Below are 16,666 nucleotides of genomic sequence, written 5' to 3' on the forward strand. Positions count from 1 at the left end.
TATCATAAGTTTAAATAGGAGCACAACCATCCATATGTAGCAACCAATGCTTCAAGTAGTGCATCGATGTTGTCACCTCCTTAGCTAAGATCCTACTTATCTTTATCCTTGGTCTCTGTAATATGTCATACATATGAGAACCAACATAAGGTATCATATACCTTTATAATATAAAATAGTATATATTAACAAGTGGTACCTGAATTAAACTTCAATAAGCTTTTTCTTGTTGCTTACAGTATCTAGGTACTCTTTGCATTTCCTCTTCCAATGCCTAGGTTTGCCACAGTGATGACAAATGCCATTCTTTTTGTCTTTTTTGACACCTCCCTTAGGTTTCATCGCCTTCTGATTTTGGGATGTTACTTTCTTCCCTTTTTTTCTTCTTTTTTTGCTTCATTTGAACCTTTGAAGAAGAAACAAGAAGGAAAGCTCCTTTTTCCCTTTTGTTGGTCTTTTTTGCTATGTCCAACATGTTTAGAAATTCGGGAAGGGTAGCTTCTAAACAATTCATATGGAAGTTCAATATGAACTGACTAAAGTTGTTGGAAAGGGACTATAGAACTAAGTCAATACTTAGCTCATGATCTATTGTCAGTCCTAATTGTCCAATCTTCTCAATGAATCTAATCATTTTCAGTATGTGGGGTCTAACAGAACTTCCTTTTGCCATTTTTCACTAGAACAATTCTTTACAAATCTCATATCTCTCAATGCGCCCATTTTATTGAATAATTCTCTAAGGTGAAAAATCATGGATTGGACATCCATGTGTTCATACTATTTTGGAGCTCAGGGGTCATACTGGCTAGCATCATGCATGTTGCCTGATCATCATCATCTTTACAACATTGATATGCATCCTTACCCTCAACACTAGCATCATTAGTTGGGATTGATGGAATAGGTGTGTCAAGGATGTATGATTTCTTTTCCTATTTCAAAATGATCTTGAGGTTCTGAAACCAATCCAGGAAGTTTGGCCTAGTGAATTTGTTTGCATCTAAGATGCTCCGAAGTGACAAGTTGTTAGCCATGTATGTAGATTATGTCTAAATAGATAAGATAAAAGCAATAAGTATAATCATGCATAAATTATTTAAAACAAGACTTTAAAATTTTAAATAAATCTTTCACTATTTCATGTGAAAAATAACAACCCTCAAAGCCATTTCGGAAAGTCTCTTTTAGGAACTTTCTAGTGGGCTAGGACCTCGTTCAACTTACCATGACTTTGAGTGTGCTTAACAAGTCATGATATGCCTAATTGGGTGGATAACTTAGTTTATCAATCACATCTCTTGTGTCACTCCTAGATCAGCTAGATAACAACACATTGCCTAAATACACTATATATGGTTCTCCTAGCATTGTCTCTAGTTTCCATAATAATTAAGTTTCCAAGCATCTGAATTTTATGAAACTAGTTGAGTAAGACCCATCAATAGTTCAAACATACTTGCGTAAAAATGTGGCATTGAGTGTGCTCAACAAACCTCCAATTAAAAGAGCAACCATGTTATTTTGTTATATGGTGGAAGGCGACTAACTCATGCATAGCATGTGACTCAATATTTTCATGAGAGATTTTGTTTTACAAATTTATTAAGGTCTCATTTTGTAAGCATAGTATTTATTAAATCGCATTAAATAAATTTATCACATGCTTACTATTTTGTGTTGCATAGCGTTTATTAAATTGTACAAAATAAATCTATCACATGTAAACTACTTGAGATAAATATAGAGTTTAATTATAACAAAATCATATTGGGTCTAAGTCAATAAATATCTACATACATTCATCAACATGAATATACAACAATTTAAAACTTGTCTTATTCAAATTGCTAATTATATGAGGTATTTGAGAGTAAATTTTTTTTTTAATTTTTTAAATTCTAATATTAGAGAATTTTACTAATCAAAATTAGTAGTTTTTTAACTTTTACTTTCATTAGGAATAGAATTAAAATTTTATTACAAATTACAAATTAAAACAATTTTAATTTATGTTCCTAAACATTTTAGGCAACTAATTATAAATCCATTTAATTAAAGATTGAATGTCTATTATTACCTAATCTTATTAAGAAATATCTTAGACAGTTTCATCTTTAAATTTACTGTCAAATTAGAACCATCTTTTTGTAAGAAGTCAATTCAAAACCAAATTTGTCCATAAATATTTAAACTCCTACTACTACTAGGAATTTAATTTCTAGATTAATATTGTCTTAAATTATTTAAATTTTGACAATTTTTAAATTAAGGAATCACATTTCACAATTTATTAAATCAATTATCAATATTTGTGGAACATATTCCAAAAATATTTAATTAGCTAATGAAGATATCTTAACTTCCATAATTTTAGAAATCACATTTCTTTATTTATGGATGTTAATGCATCATCTTTGACATCCTTAATTTTAGAAATCAAATTCCTTAAATTAAATATTTCAAAAATCAACATAATTATGGAACTAATTCCATAACTTATCCTTAGTCAATTAACTAATTTAATTGATCATTTATTGGTGTAAAATTTGGACAAATCCTATGTCTTAATCAATGTAGTGTCACGTTCTAGAGAGTAGTAAACATGTCCTAATTATGTGGCATTATGGTGATTTATCGTTTAGAATTTAATTGTAGTAAAAATTATCTTGATAGATAACTCATGGAGCTATTCCAAAATATTTTTTCAGAATTTTAGGAGGTGATTTAGCCATTCAAAAAATTCAAAACCCGTGACCATTGTCTGTAGATGGAAGAATCAGTTTTTAAGTCCTTTTGAAATTCTTTGTGACTTTAACTTAGGAATTTAATTCCTAATAAAATTTATCTTGATAGATAACTCATGGAGCTAAGTTAGAACAAATTTTCAAGATTTTAGGAGGTGTTTTTGGCTATAAACAAAATTCAAAAACTGTGGCTTTCTGCTACAAAAGTAGCAACAGTTTTGACTCCATCAATTCAGTTTTATGAAGGCTTAATTCCAGGGATTTAAATCCTTAAAATTCTTGGCAACAATTTGGATACTATATGGAACCTTTCCATAAAAAAATTTTCAGCCAATTGATGCAAATAATTGCACAAAGTTAGGCCTTTCTTGATTACTAAGCTGAACAAAACTGTAACTGTCACTATTGTAAACAACAGCTATTTCAGTCATGTTTTGATAGCTTTACCTCCACCATCAGCCACACATAATCACCTATTTTGTAATATTTTCAATGTGAATTGATTCCTTAAAATTTCAATATTTTATAAGGCATTTAAACCTTATTTATAAGCTAAAACCTAGACATTTATAAAAGTTGGGCAAAATCATATTCTCCCATAAATAACGCACCATAATGTCATCGGATTACCATTTTAATTGCAGAATTAATTTGTGCATCTTATGCACTAACTAATCTTCGAAATTTTGATATTAAAATGAGATTAGTATGGGGAGAAGTGAGATTTAAAAATAAACAACAAAATCTACCCAAAAATCAAAATAACTAGAACATATTGTAAAGTTTAAAACTTCTTCATTTCTTGCAAAACCTGTAAACCTCATAACCCTTTCAAACAAGGTATCAACAATTGTTAGGCATCTTAATGTGTTCTAATCAAGCCATGGATGGCTTTGATACCACTGCTGGGTTTGGCTATGAATGCAATGCTTGAAATTACACAACGCAAAAAGATTAAAACTTTTGAAAAAAACAAAACATAGCTTTACCCATGGATCACCATGATGATATTTTAACACATATAATGACATATAAAATCATAAAATCAAAAGCTAATCTTGCCAGCGTTCTCCTGATCGAAATAGCAATCTCATCAATGCAACTTGCGAACACCATAAGAAGCAAGAACCCTAACCCATCATGCTTTTGGCCTTCAACATTAAAACACACGATTTCACTTGAACTTTTTCAGCAAAAGAGGGAGATTTTAACTATGCTTTTGTGCTAGAAAAAGGGGAAAATGTTTGTCCCTTTCCACTTCTCACAAGGATGGTCAAATTACACACTTAAAAAATTGATTCAAAAACAATTTTTCTTCTTCACAAAGTAGGTGAAGGCACACAAGGAGAAAACTCTTTTTTTTTTTTTTTTTTTTCTGACAACTCTTTTTCTTCTTATGTAGAAAAATAGTTAAATGTAATTTTTATAGCTAGGTTAACTTAACTTTAGTTTTGTAATAAGACTCTCCAAATTATAACACATGACAATATAGGCCCATGACTTAATTAAAGTATTTTAATTAAGCCTAATGGAAATTAAATTAAAATAATTTATTTTATATTATTGTAATTTCGACATTATAATTATAACTATTTATATATTATGCCCAAAACTTAATTAAACTCTTTTTAATTAAGATTATATAAGTTAATTACCTAGCATTTGATTTAAGTCTAATTTAAATCATCACTCTCCCAATTTAATTCAAATGCCATCCTTGTGTGTGACCTATTAGGTTCTTGATATGTTTGGCAATGGAATTGATTACCGACTTAATTGATTAATATAAATTTCAATCAATTAATTCATAATCAATTCCATAAACTAAGATTGGCATCTAGCTATGCATCATGACCACCAAATTGTTAAGAGATTCAAAAGGTTCTTTGATAACCTTTCAATGTACAATATATCGGTGTAATTCATTCCGTCATGGCCATCACTCTTCGCAATGAAAAAGGGCTAAGTAATAAAGCTTCAAATTCTGAGATTTCAATTCAATCTGATAAGAAAGAAATTGAAAAAGATGTTGAAAAAAATTATGGTTGAAAAATCTGTTGAAAATTCAAAAGAAAAATCACAATTAAAATCTACTTCTACACCTCCACCACCTTTTCCTCAACGTTTTCAAAAGCAAAAACTTGACAAACAATTCTAGAGATTTTTTGAGCCATTTAAAAAGCTGCACATTAATATTCCTTTTGCTAAAGCTTTAGAACAAATGCCAAGTTATCTCAAATTCTTGAAAGACATCTTGATCAAAAAGAGAAAATTGAAAGAGTTTGAGATAGTTGCACTTACTAAAGAGTGCAGTGCTATAATCCAGAATAAACTTCCATTAAAGCTTAAAGATTTAGGGAGTATTTATATTCCTTACACTATTGGTAGTTTTAAATTTTTTAAAGTTTTGTGTGATTTGGGTGCTAGTATTTCAATAATGCCTTTGTCTATTGTCAGAAAACTTGGATTTAAAGAGATACAACCTACTGCAGTTACCTTGCAATTAATAGACAAAACAATCAAGCATCTAGTTGGGATTATAACAGATGTTTTGCTTAAAGTTGGGTATTTATACATGTTAGTGGACTTCGTTGTGCTCAAGATTGAAGATGATGTTGAAATTCCTCTTATTTTGTGAAGACCATTCTTAGCTACAGCTAGAGCAATTATTGATGTGAAGAATAACAAAATAACTTTCAGAGTTTGAGAGGAGAAAGTGGTATCTAATTTGTTCAATGCAACTCAGTATCCCTATACAGATAGTTACTATAAAGTGGATTTAGTTAATGAAGGAAAAGGTAAACCTAGTCCACCACCTTCAACGAAGCAGGCACCAACTCTTGAGATAAAATCACCATCACTTTCCAACCATCTTAATTTTGTGGTTGGACAATGAGTAGTATTTTCTAATTCATAACTCCATCTTTTGCCATAGAATCTTAAGCCATATTGGGGGAACACCTTCAAAGTGGTAAAGATTCATCCTTATGATGTTATTGAGATTTATAGTAGGCTTACTGAAGTAGTTAAGGTCAATAAAGAAAGTTTCGAGCTATATAAAGTAGTGTAGAAAGGGGTACCGTAGTCAAGTTAGTGACTATAAAAAAACGTTTCTTAGGAGGTAACTCAAGCACTCTAACTTACTCTCTTTTATTTTCTTTATTTTTTATTTAATTATTAAATTATTAATTAATTATTTTTATTTTATAGGTACATTTAAAGCCCTCTAAAAAAATGTAAAAAAATTTTTAAAAAAAATGGTAGGCCGTAGCCCCCCTAGTGAGAGCTGCGGCCTCTCGAACTCCAATTGTCATCGGTCGCAGCTCTTTAGGCTCTAGGTCGTGGCCTTGTTTGAAAAAAAAAACCATCAAGGTCGCGGCCTTCCAGTGGAGAACAAGTCGTGGCACTATAATAGTATGGCTTTGCGGCATTGCGACCTTTTTGTTACATGGGTCGTGGCTCTCACTGAGGGACAGGCCACAACCCCCTTTAATGTGGGCTACCAACAATGGGTAGCCCACTACCCCATAAACCCCCTAATGGGCTGCTAACAATTGGCAGCCCTCACCTCCCATATAAAACCCCCTTCCTTTATGTGGGCTGCCAACATTGGGTAGCCCACACCCAAACAAAACCCCCCTCATTTATTTGGGCTACCACAACAAGGAAGCCTTCACCCTCCAATATAAAACCCCCTTCTCACTCTAGCTTTGTCTCAATTTTTTTTATGCAAAATTTTGGACTTTTTTATCTCCTCTCCTACCCACTACTCTTCGTCTCTCCTCTACTCTTCCACTCACCATTACTCCCTTTTCATCTTTATTCTTCCATACCCATTACCCACATTGATTTTCAACACTTTTGCTTAAGATTTCAAGTAAGTTTCAATATTTATTTTTATTATTTTTTTCTTTTTATTTTATTATTTTTAAGAAATATTGTTAACTTGCTTCACATTATTTATTTTGTTGAGAAATTGTGTTGGGTATTGATGATTCGTGAGCTATTGTGCTTAATTATTTTTTAATATGGTAGATTCTTTAGATTTGTGCTTTATAATTCTTTGGTAAGTGGAAATTGAGACTATAAGAAAATTGAGAATGGCACTTAAACAAGCAAGACGAAATTCTAGTGGTTCGTTTGATCAGACCCAATGTAATCAACATATGGACCACATGTTTCGAGCTTATGGTGCTTTTATGGGAATGGGTATGTCTACTTGTCCACTAACACCTAATCCTCATAGGGGTGACAATAAGGCAGAGGACAATGATGCAAAGGATGATGGAGACGAGGAGGAGAAATAGAGCTTCACCAGATTCATCCAACCATTAGGGAAGTATTATTTAACTTTCCTTTATTTTTTCTAACATTGAGAACAATGTTTAGTTTAAGTTTGGGAAGGTGAATTTATTTTTCTGGTGATGATTGTTTTGTGGAAGCTTTAGATTTAATTTTATTTGCATGCGTATTTATTTTTATAAATAATTTAAGATTAGTTGGTAAATGAATTTATTTCTTGTTTGAATTTTAAGAATCCAAAGTAAAGTTATTCTAATTTTTTTTTATGATTTCTCTATCTAATGATGATAACTAGTTGTCTTAAATTCTTAGCTTTTGGTGAATAAGGTTTTTGTTTGGATTCATAATAAATTCTTTGATAAGTATTGTTGTTATGATGTGATTTTCACAATTTTGAGCACTATATTTTTTACTTTGAATATGAATATCTAAAGAAGGTTTATATTGATGTGAACTATAAATTATGTCATGAATTCTAGAATTTGCTTGATTTTCTCTCGAGATGAAATCCTAGGCAATACTTAGTTAAGGAGATGATTTAAGCCATCTTTAGACCGTTTGAGCTTAAAAAGCCTACCTTGTTAAATCTTTATCCCTATTATACCCCTTTTGAACCTAATTTCTCTTTTTTTTTGTTTAACTATATAATAATTGAGCCTAGTCTTAAAATTAATTTTTCAATTTTGCAACGCTCATTCTTAAGCATGTATATTGTTTTAGGAAATATGGATTGAGCTAAATGTTGTAAAAGGTGGAAAGGTGATGTTGATGGAAAAAAAAGTTCAAAATATTAAAAGTCACCCCACTATATACAATACAAAGGAAATAAGTTTAGGGGTGTGAAATTATGAAATTGTAAGTAAAAAAAAAGAGAAAAAAATGTGTTGAATGGAAGAAAAGTTCAAATGTGGATGAAAAGATATACTAGGAGAAGGAGAATAGAGCTATATATATATATATGTCCTAGAATAATTATGTGCTTAGGGTGATTTGAGCCAAATTATTTTCTTGTATCCTACCTTGACCCTTGCCATACATTATAAGCTTATTAAAGTCCTATCGATCCCTAGCTTAGTGTTAGTCTGCATTAGTAAAGAAGGAGATGAAAAGGAAACAAATGGAGTTTTAGTACTAATTTGAAATTTGTGTTGGCATAAACTTATCCGGATGTCATGATATTCTTGGTAAAAGATTTTACACGCACGAAAATCCATTCAAAATTGTACTTGCATTAGAATTGAAACATGAATTTAAATGATGCCTATATTTTTCCTTATGTTAATGATTGATAGACATACTTTTGAGGAAATTGTATGGAATCATTGAGTTGGTAGTAGTAGTAGTAGTAACTATGTTTATTTTAGTTTTCATTAACTGAATTTGATTTTCGTAAGTTAGTTTCCTTTCTATGTTTTGCTTGAGGACTAACAAAGTATTAAGTTTGAGGGTGTGATAACTTTATAATATAGAGTTATTTGGGCTTATTTTGATAGTAATTTAGCTTCGTTCTTGAAGTAATGCATAGATATTAGTAAGTTTTATTTAATTATTTTAAATTAGCTAATTTAGGTGAGTCAATATAATTTTAGTTAATTTTATGCTTAATTTGGTGTTAATGTGGTTAAGATAGGTTGTTATTGATTTATTTGTGCTTTTGTAGGTGTTTGATGAAAGAAGAATTTTAGTGGAAGAAAGAGAGCAATTATGAGGTGCAGACTTCCACTGCACATGTTTCGGTATTCCAATCATAACTCTCTTTACAGAGTTTTAAATGAGATAATTCTTAGACCATTGGAAAGGTAAGAGAAAAAGCTACAACTTTTATGTTTACCACTTCACCCAGTTCGACTTGAAAGGTGGTCAAAAATCTTATCGAATTTAGCGCACTATAGTAGTTATAGAACAATTATGATTCTATTATTTAAATGGTCCAGGCCATAGCTTTGGAGGAAGTAGGCCACGGCCCATGTAGTCTGAGGAGGAAATCCTGATTGGAATTGACTTCTTTCTTCACCCAACTTGGCATAACTTCAAAGCCCTATAAAAACAACTTTTCGGATGACTTTTAGAGGGAGAACGAAACACCAGATTGACAGTTGAGAGTCACGCCACAAAGTCATTGAAGCTAAGAAGAATTTGAAGGATTTAAGGAGATTTGGATATCAAGAATACAATTCTTGAGTTTTTCTATCCTTTTTTATACTCTTTTATTTTCTTGGTTTTGTTCTTAACGTTTAAATATTATTTGATGATGATGTGTGACTTGATGGGAAACTAAATTGTTTATCTAAGATTATGATTGAACTCAATATGTAGTCTAATTTATTTATCTCTCTTTTGCTTATGTTTGATGGATCTGAGTTATTTATTTTATTTTATTCTTAATGCTTCTAATTGACTGGCCACCATTTAGATTGAATTGGAAATCTAAGTTAAACATTGACAAAGGAGATTTAGGTAGACCTTGAATAGAATAGCGTATGATCGAATGCAGTTAGTTGATTAGGTGATTTGATTTGCATATAGGGTAGACATACACCTATAAGCCATATGTAGTCTAAATTAGAGCATGAACTTAATTAATCTTTCTTCAATATAATTTGTGTAGAAATATAGTAAATTAATTAGGAGAGTTATTTTTATGAGAAGCTCGACAGAGACTTGTAAATAATTTAGGACTCTAGATTAGCAACTTATTCCATTAAACTGAGTTAAGAGAGAAAGACAATAATCAGATGAAGGATTGAGGGATATCATAATCTTAGGTTTGGTAATCACTAGAAGTTAATAAAATAATTCTGCTGATATATTTTAGACTAGTTTTAGTTATTAGTTTATTAGTTTAAATTTTAATTTTAATTGTTTAGATAAAATTAAGGTTTGTTAATTTTAATATTTAACAATAAGAATTAATTCAATTATTTGTGGGATCAACACTCTACTTATTACTATATTATCTTTGTGATACGTATACTTGTATGGGAAGAAAATTGAACAACAAAGACTTATAAAACCTTTTCATAATCTCCAAGTCGCCTTGACCAAGAACTTCAATAAGCTAATGTAGACTAAGAACTGATAGGATATGTCTTCTAAAACACTTGAGTTGATGATTTCTATCTTGACCACTTATTTACCTTCACATGCTTCATACTATACCCAAAAGCATCTTGTTTAGGCATCTTGGTTAAGCACCCATAAAGATGAAAATTAAAGCATAGCACTCCACATATAAGACCACTTGGTATCTCAAGTCTAAAAAGTATTTATATGACTGACACATGCAAAATGTTGCATAGACACTGGAGTGTATTACCAAATGCACTTCTCATGGGGAGTCATGTTCAATGAACTTTCTCTCCTAGGCAAACACCTAAATTCTAGTTCTAACTATCTCTATACTTCAAACTAGAGATCAATTACTTACTTACAAAGTAAGAAACATAGAATGTAACAATCTCTAAGCATCATTGATGTCCAGTCTCAACGATACATTGAGTAGGAACATTTTGAGATTATGCTTTGATGTATAGGGATCTCATAACTGCAACCTATTACAATTCCCTTACAAGGCATATTAATCTCATTGACTTCATCTAATTAGATTTATAACTCGTTATAATGAATGTCTTATTGATAAAGAAAAACCTCTAAACATTCAATATGAATGATATCATTACATGATTAGAACCAGGTCTTGATCAATCTCAATTGGCTGCAGGGTTCATCCCAACACTTCTTTCATCCCATTTTTGGCTCTTGGTTTACTTTTTGTATCTTTGTTCTCTTCGTCTCTTTCTTTTTTCGGGCTTTCACTATTCTTTTCTTTTGTGTTTTTAATTTGTTCTTTTTGTTTCTTTCTGGATTTTATGATGGTTTGCTTTGGTGTCTATTTTCTGCAGGTTGTTCTCTTTTTAGTTGTCTTTACATTTTCCTCTTTCATCTTTGATTTTCGTTTGGGTTTTTCCTTGTTCTATTTTTTTTTTTTTTGCTTAGTTTGATGGAAGCATTCTTTTTGTCTAGGTTTATCTTTTGTTTGACCCTTCTCTCAAGCTATATGGGTAGTTTAATAGGTCTCTTTTCCTTTATGCAACACTAGGTTCCCTAAATGTGACTACTCATTAGGTACCTCTATATGCTGATTGCCACTCTCGTTGCTTGAATCATCTTTGTCCATCACAATGGCTATGACTTTTTTATGCATGGGGAAGTCCCTCCTCAAGTGTGATTCCTTGTACAAGAAACATTTGATGAGCTTATTTTCTATCAAGCCCGACCTTATAAAATACTTTTCATGTCATTCATATGATTGACAATATGCTTGCATACTTGGAAAGCCCCGAAAGAAAAATCGTTAAAAGACGATAATGTACCAGATGGTACAATTAAGTTAATTTAAGTCTCGAACTAGATCAAATAGAGAATTTAAAATGAAATTAAGAATATTAAAGACCCAGAATGGTTTAATATGATGATTTGGAGTTCGAGGATCAATTTGGAGTCAAACAAAAATTTTTACTGTCTAGGGGCAAAATGGTCATTTGCCACCCAAGCACACAATAAAAATTTTTAGAAAAGAATTTTTTGGCCCCATTTGACTTATTGGAGTATGATTTGAGTATTGGAGTATAATTTGAGGGTTTGGCAACGAAAAAGTTTAATTTCGGTGATTTTTAGAGTGTAGGGGCGAAATCGTAATTTTGCCAGTCGAGGACAAAATTTGAGTTTTGAGAGAATTTAGATCAAATTTGACAAATTGGAGAATGGTGTGAGTATAAGGGATGAAAAATATGTCTATGGGCAATTTTTTAGTTTTTGGGGCAAAAATGTAATTTTTGACTTTTACGGGGGTAAAAGTGTAAATTTCAAAAATTACTCCACCAAGACTTTGGATAAGTCTGAGAATTTTATCTAAGCTATGGATATGTGGGACAAGTGTATGGTGAAAATTTTGAAACAATTGGATGGCTAGAATTTAAGGAATTAATAAAACATTAAAAAATAAATAAAATAATATTATATTATTTTAGCCATTAAAAAGGTCAAAATTCCAGAATTCTCATCTTCTTCAGCTGTCCAAACCAGGGGAGGAAAGGGGGAAAAAAACAAATAAGAACCCTACCTGTCAAACCTTGCTTTGTAAAATAATTATTACGTCATTTACATGCTCGATAGAATGTTTGTATATTTAGGAAGTTCGAGAAATTGTTAAAAGACGATATTGCCCTTAATGGTACCATTGAGTCGATTAAGCCTCGAACTAGTTCAAATAGGAATTTTAAGGTGAAATTAAGAGTTTCACAGTTCAGGGATGACTCAAAATGGTAATTCGGAGTTTGAGGATCAATTTGGAGTCAAACCAGAATTTTCACTATCTAGGGGCAAAATCGTAATTTTTCCACTCACGGATAAATTTTGAGATTTTGAGAGAATTTAGATCACATTTGACAAATTGGAGAATGGTATGAGTATAAGGGATGAAAAATATGTCTATGGGCAATTTTTCAGTTATTGGGGCAAAAATATAATTTTTCACTTTGCGGGGGTAAAAGTGTAATTTTTAAAAAAATTTACCCCACCAAAACTTTGGAAAAGTCTAGAAATTTCATGGAAGACATGGATAAGTGAAGAGGATTGAGTGGTAGAAAAATAAAGTCAAAAAGATGACTAGAAAAAAATAAAATAATAAAATATTCAAAAAGTAAATAAAATAATAATATTTTATTAAGCCTATTAAAAGGCTTGAAAATTCCAGAATTATTCATTGGGAGGGTCAGCCAAAACCAGCAGGAGAGAGAGAGAAATAAGAACAAACCCTAGAGTGAGAAAATTCAAAGAAAAAGTGTGATTTTTCAAGGAATCAAGTGTTTAAAGGTATGATTTTTCAAGCTTAGGTTAAGATTTATCATTTCCATGCATTTCTCCTTATTTTCCATGGTTAAATTATGTGTTTTGATGATGGATTCAAATCTGATCATATGGGTTTAGAGAGAGAAAGTTGTTAGATTAATTTGATTTTGAACTATGTTAGTGTTTAGTGTTAGTTTAGCATGTTTATGAGTAAAACAACAAGAAAAATATTCATTTTCTCCATGAATTTCTCTAGCCCGAATCTAGCCAATGGTGTGTGAGGATGAGGTTGACTTTATTTTAAGAGAATTAGATGGAAAAATGATGAATTATGAGGTTGAAAATTTAATGGGAATTTTTGGTGCAAAAAAATTGAAATTTTTATCCACTAGGGGCAAAAGCGTAACTTGTGATCCGAACTGATAAATTGGACCACATTCATAGTCATTGAGGTATTGTGGATATAATTGGATAATTGAAATTGAAATGGATGGAATTGGAGTTGAATTGGAGATTTTAGAAATTTACACCGTGTATAGGCGAGTTAGGTCGGACACATGATTAAGCGATTGTCCAAACATTTCACACCCTATCTAGTGCATACGCATGGATAAGAGCCTGAAATAATATATATTGATTTGACACAAATTATTGAATTTTTGTGTCATGTATTGTGGATAGGTGGTGAGCTATTTGATACGGGTAAAAGACTACACCCGAGGATCGAGAATAGGAGTATATCTACTCCTAGTACAGTGAGTAAACTTACTATCGTCTTAATTATCTAGAGTAGATTTATTTAATTGTGTGATTTTATGGAAAAATGATTTAATTGGAAAATTATTGTGTTTTATGGGAAAATGGGATTTTATAAAATAATTTTATAAAATTTTTGAAAATTTAATAATGATTTCAAAAATAGAGTAATTGGAGACCTATACTATGATTGTGTTGTTTCTCCATGATTTTACATTAAATGGCTTATGATAAATGTGGGTATGACTGGTTATTTTTTTTTATTTAAAGAATATGTGAACTACTTTGATTTGCCTTGAATGTGTTAAGTGAGCCATGTCATACTGTTGTGATTTTATTGGTGGGTGGATTATAAAGTGGGCACTGCAGTGACGGGGGTTCCGTGGGCCAGCCTAATTAGAGGGGCACGGTTCCCAATTATTGAGCTTACCTCGATTGGAGAGGCGCGTAGGATAACTCCCGAGGTAGGATTTGAGTACACTTCACGCTGGCCACCACGTGAAGTTGGGACTCAGCCAACGCCAAGGAACGGCTGTGTTGTCAGAGGTGAAATGTGTTTGTGTGTGTGACAATAAACAGCCTTGGCGGTCTCGGTAAGATGCTTTCGCGAGGTATCCCCGAGAATGGATTTTTGGCAAGAGCCAAGTTTTTGAAAAGTGCATAAGCCATGTTGAGTAATTAGATGAAATCCAATTATTTATATGGGTTGGGATGAATTATTTTAATTGTCTCCTATTACTCGGCTTTAGATTATTTTGATGATGTTTGTCTACTCACTGGGATTTTATAATCTCACCCCTTCTTCCTATACATTTTTCAGGCTCAGAATAGGCAGTAGACTGTCAATTACATCGAGAAGTAAATTTCGGAGTTGCATCCTAGAAAGCAAGGTTATAGACTTAAACCTTCTCAGTTATTTGGGGGCTCACGTGTCATTGTAATTTAAAGTGCATACTCTAGTTTTCTATATTATAGTATGTATAAATTTATTTTGTTTTTATGTGCAGAAAATTAATTTTTTGATGTTTCAAAAATAAACATATATATATATTGTTTTACATTAAAATAGATTATTTTAATTAATATTTTTAGTTTATTTTATTATTCAAAAAAAAAAGAAAAGGAAAAAAAGAGAGAGGAATGGAAAAACTGGTACAAAAGCCTTGCGAGGTCTCGAGAGGCGTTCGGGGGAAGAATGTCTATCGAGGCTTCGCGGCGGTTGTCACGGGCTCGATGGGAGTTCCGGGTCGTGACAATTCGATTGGTATCAGAGCTTTTGGTTAACAAAGCATGGTTTTAAAGTTTTTGATTTTTATAGTTATTTTAAAAAAATTCACACTGACACTGTGTGGCCCCGGGTTGAGTTAAACTAGGTTAAGTTAAGTTGGGTTAGGTAGAGTTGCATGTATGTAGAGTTTGAGATTACTTAAACTTGCCTCGTTTCCTTTTTAGATTACCATCCCTCCTCGACGTGAGCGCCCACTCCCTACTAGATCAGCTAGGAGGGGCAGAGGTCGTCTTAGGCAGGGTCAGCCATACCTTAGAGGAGAGGAATCGACTGTGTCTCCTTTTCGAGCAACACTTGCTGCTGAACCGGTCGAGATTCCTCCGCCATCTACTAGCATTCCTGTCGTGTCTCCTGAGGTAATCCAGGCAATGGCAGCCTTCTTTACCGCAATGGCTGGTCAAGCTCAGACTAGTCAAGTCCCACCTGTAGTGCCACCAGTTACTCCTTCAGTTCCATTGGCACATGATGTCTCTATTTCTAAAAAGCTGAAAGAGGCTAGACAACTGGGTTGCGTGTCCTTTGTGGGTGAGTTGGACGCCACCGCAGCTAAGGATTGGATTAATCAGGTTTCAGAGACACTCTCTGATATGAGATTGGAGGATGAGATGAAGCTGATAGTGGCTACGAGGTTATTGGAGAAGAGAGCCCGTACATGGTGGAATTCGGTGAAGTCCCGTTCCACTATTCTCCTAACTTGGTCAGACTTTCTGAGGGAATTTGATAGTCAATATTATACCCATTTCCATCAAAAAGAGAAGAAGAGAGAATTTTTGAGTCTGAAGCAGGGGAATTTAACTGTAGAGGAGTATGAAACTCAATTTAACGAGCTGTTGTCTTATGTGCCTGATTTAGTGAGGACTGAACAGGATCAGGCCGATTATTTCGAGGAAGGGCTCCGCAATGAGATAAGAGAGCGAATGACTGTGACAGGTAGGGAGCCCCATAAAGAGGTAGTACAAATGGCCTTAAGGGCTGAGAAGCTCGCAAATGAAAATAGGAGAATGCGAGCTGAGTTGGCAAAAAGGAAAAATCCGATTATGTCCTCCAGTCAGCCACTAAAGAGGAGCAAAGGCTCATTTGATTCAGGGAGTGCTCCTTCTGTTTCGGTAACATCCTCTCGACCATCATTTTCACAAATGCAGCAGAGGCCTCCGAGATTCAGCGGATCTGCAGTGACTACTTCTGAAAAAAGTTTCGGAGGTTTTGATAGATGTAGAGAATGTGGAAGATTTCATGGCGGGGTGTGTTGGGGGCCTTTGCGATGTTTTCATTGTGGCCAGACGGGTCACTTTAGAACTAATTGTCCACAGTTAGGACAGGCCACTGTAGCTGCTCTATCTTCATCAACTCGTACGGACTTGCAGATGAGAGATTCCTCTGGAGCACAACCGAGACAGGGAGTAGCTATTTGGCCTGATGTGGAGAGTAACACCCCAGTATACCCACCTTCCAAACCACTGACTCGTGCGTCAACAAAAGTTTTTACGGTAATGGAAGATGAAGCACGAGTCCAACCTAGAGAAAGTGAATGAAAAGTTAGGTGGAAATGTAAGATAATGATAAGAGATGTAAATACTAAGTTCTGAGAGTGTAAATAAAGCTTTTAAGAATAATATAATAAATGAGTTTATGTAGAATATCGCTATGAAATTTTCTTAATGTATTGTGGAAATTGGAGTTCAGAAATGCATAAGACATGAAAGATGAATCTTTGAGGCATTGA

The 16,666-nt window shown here is 32.8% G+C and overlaps 1 long non-coding RNA gene across 1 annotated transcript; it reads left to right on the forward strand.

Annotated features, from left to right (window-relative positions):
* Positions 1–13,578: 13,578 nt before the first annotated feature.
* On the forward strand, positions 13,579–14,559 carry LOC148763739 (uncharacterized). The gene is made up of 2 exons (XR_016025533.1): positions 13,579–13,654; positions 14,476–14,559. It is a non-coding gene; the product is annotated as an uncharacterized LOC148763739 (long non-coding RNA).
* The last annotated feature ends 2,107 nt before the right edge of the window (positions 14,560–16,666 follow it).

The sequence above is a fragment of the Theobroma cacao genome, chromosome 3 (genome assembly GCF_053813885.1).
Source record: "Theobroma cacao isolate CCN51 chromosome 3, ASM5381388v1, whole genome shotgun sequence".
In the NCBI taxonomy this organism is placed as follows: Eukaryota; Viridiplantae; Streptophyta; class Magnoliopsida; order Malvales; family Malvaceae; genus Theobroma; species Theobroma cacao.